Raw genomic sequence first — 3,439 nt, 5'->3', positions numbered from 1 at the left:
GTCTTGTGTCCCCCCCCCCCCATGTCGACAGTTGTGTCCTGCAGCAGTGCCAGGCATCTGGCAGCCCTGGCACAGGGGACACCTTAGAAATTCATGAATTATTTCATTGCCCTTGTTTTGACCACCTGAGCAGGCTGCTGGTGGGGCATCCTTGGTGGTCTCACCCAGCTGCTGCACCAGTACAGCGCTGGGAGTGCTGGGCACGGGGCTTTTTTAATTCGAAACGAAATTCCCACAAATCAGTTTTTCCATGCGGTTGTCTCGTGATACCCTTTTTTAGGAGTAATCAACTCATTTGATCCCCCCCCACCCCTCCCTGCAGAGCTTGAAGCTGGAGCTGCCTCACACAACCCCATCCCAGGGCTCGTTGGTTCCGGGGTTCAGGCCACCTCGTTCACACGACGGGGTCTGTGGGAGCTGTGGCAGCGAGCCTCCGTGCCACCAGGTAACGCTGTTAACTCTGTAAAACGTGGGGAGGGCGCCGTTTATGAAATATAAAATAAAATTGTATTGTCAGTTTTATGTCTCGTGTTACTTAGCTTGGCCTTGGCCCGGTGCCCAGCCGGGGCTCTCCCGTGGCGGTACCCCTACGTTTCGGGGGTCCCTCGGCATCCAGATAAGGACACTGGATAAACCTTAAAAAGCATCTCGAAGACGGAGCCCTGCACTTCTCACGGCGTTGTGCAGCGAGAGCCTTGTTTGAGGTTTGACCTGTGTGTTTTTAAACTCATGAGACCTCCCTGAGCGCAGGGAGGGGAAGGGCCATCGTGTCTCTGCCCGCGGGTTCTCTCTGCTGGTGTGACCCAGCTCATCTTGCAATGGTCCAGAGCTTGATCACCTTTACCCCTGCATAAGGCCAATGAATTAAGTTAATTAGCAGTGTTTAACCAGCCACGGTGCTGCCCCAAGGGTACCTTCTCCCACTGGAGGGCCCAGGCTCTCACCGGACCAGGAGCCGCAGCTCTGCGGGGTTGGGGATGTTGGAGTGACCCAGGCAGCACCCAAGCTGGAAAACACCCACGTCCCTAAGGGAGACGGGACCCACGGTACAGCCGTAAGCAAACCGCGCTCCTGAACGTCCCCTTGCACCATGGCAGCTGCCCCGCTGCTCAGGCTCAGCCTCCATAAACCAGCACAGGGAGCCCGGAGCTGTGACGCTGACCCGGTGGGTAAAACTGGTCCCAAAAGCCCTGTGCCACCCCTGTCATTACTGACCCCCGGGGCGGGGGGGCGAGGGCAGGCTCGCTGGGGTTTCACAGCTGTAGCACAGAGGGATGTTTGTTTATGGAGCTAGATCTCCATAGGTCTGGGTTTAATACTTGACTGGTATTGGATTCACTGGTATGTGGGAAAGTCAGGAGTAACCGGAGTTAAGTGCCTCCACCAGATATTTAATCTGAAGGGTTTTATTTGGACAGCCTTCATATCTTGAAATTGTTGCTTGTATGTGCTTAATATATTTAGAAAGACAAAGCCTCTGAGGATCCACATGTGGCATGGAAGGTTTCCATACAGTTTGGGGCTGTGTGACTCCCTAAGTACAGCACATACTCAAATAATTACCATGCCTATGACTCTCCAGTCAGCGATATTTTTTCTGTTCACCCCTGAAGGTCTGTCAGATCCGTTTATATGTTACAGCCCCCGCGCCCCCCGGCCCCTCTGCCCTGGGCACTGGTGCTGTGACGCTCAGCCCCACGGCTGAGCTCTGTGGGGAGATCCCCAGGTGTGAGACTGAAGAGGGGGACACAGGGGGCCTGGGCGGCCCTGGGGTCCCTCCCCATCCCTGTGTCAGCCCTGGCCCATGCAGCAGCCACCGTCTGACCTGCCCAACCCCGGGACCCTCCTCTGGGCTCCTCTCTGCTTTGGAAAAAAAAAAAAAAAGGACATGTAAGATCAAACACGGTGAAGGGCACCGTTTATTAATTAAATGAGGTGGGACCAGGGCCAAATGATTCAAGTTCTGATTGTTTAAATTTTTCCATGTATCATCATTAAAGTTTCCTACTTAGCCGGGCGTTATTTCCATCACCACACCCCCTTTCTTCTGCTGCTTTTGTTTGGAGTTGTTTAACTTTGCTTTTGTTACTGGATGGCTGCCCCAGGGACCTTAAAAAAAGCTCAGCTGGTCCATCTGTATCGGGATAAAAGTCCTTGTGCCATAGGAAGGGAGGTAGAGGGAAAGAGGCTCTTTGGAAAAGTTCCCTCTCCTCCCTTTCTCATGTCTGGAAGAGGCTATTTTAATTACTTCAGGGAAAAAATTCTTCCCCACACATATACTAAACCACACAAAACTGCTCCTGACTGTAAGGGAACTTATCTACAAGTTATTTTGCCTCTTTGTTTCTCCCCAGGAAGGCGCAGGCTGTCAGGAAACACCCACCGAGCTGCCCCAGCCTGGGAGCAGCTTCTCGCACCAGGATATTTAAATATTTTGAATTTTTATGTAGTCCTAAAGCAGTTTCTTCGTGCGAGGAGAGCTGGTGGAGAGGGCCTGGGCAGGGGCCAGCGGCTGCTGCTTTGGGCAGTTAATGTGCACGGGGTCACTCTCTTGCTGAGCGAAGACACTGCTCAAGCACTCTTGAGGCTTTTCGCTTTATTAAGGAAAACAACCGCTTTTTTTTTGGAGAAGAAGAAACATGTCAGCTCTTCACTCCCAAACCTGAGGGGTGCCAGGGGGCCAGCAGCGGGCGGCCGATGGACTTAGAGGAGACTCGAGCGGCCGCGATCACCCGAGGGACACTGAGCACTGTCCTTGGAAAAGGCAGCTGGAGGGGACCTCAGGAGGCCACCCCGTCCCTGCTGCTGTGCCCAGGGCCCCCCACCCCCTCGTGTCCCTCCTGGGAGCACCCAGTCAGTCCTCGGGATGGATCCGTAATGATCAGTGATCAGGATGGAGAGTCCCAGCTCCCCAGGCAGCGTGTCCCAGGGCCCTTCCCAACATCCGGATGGGCAGAGGAGTGCAGAGGGTAGAGAGTGGTACAGGGGGGTGCCTGGGGCTATACAGGGTGTGGAGGGGGTGCATGGGGGTACTGAGGAGCAGATGAGGTGCTTGGAGGGCTGAGCTCCAGCCCAGTCCCACGGGCGCTGCGCCTGTCTCCTGCACCATCTAGTGATGGAAACTGAAATATCCAGCGGCTTCAGGCTCCATGGGAGAAGAATCACAGAATCGTTTGGGTTGGAAATCACCTTTAAGATCACCGAGTCCAACCATTAGCCCAGCACTGCCAAGGCCACCACTAACCCACGTCCCCAGGCACCACACCTGCACGGCTTCTGAACACCCCCAGGGCTGGCGACTCCCCCACGACCCTGGGCAGCCTGTTCCGGGGCTTGACAGCCCTTCTGGGGAAGAGACTTTTCCTAATATCCAACCTAAACCTCCCCTGGCACAACCTGCGGCTGATTCCTCTTCTCATATCACTTGTTACCTGGGAGA

This window comes from Athene cunicularia, assembly GCF_003259725.1.
Source record: "Athene cunicularia isolate RWA chromosome 13 unlocalized genomic scaffold, athCun1 chr13_part1, whole genome shotgun sequence".
In the NCBI taxonomy this organism is placed as follows: Eukaryota; Metazoa; Chordata; class Aves; order Strigiformes; family Strigidae; genus Athene; species Athene cunicularia.
The sequence above is the reverse complement of the archived record's forward strand: the minus strand, read 5'-3'. Positions refer to the sequence as shown.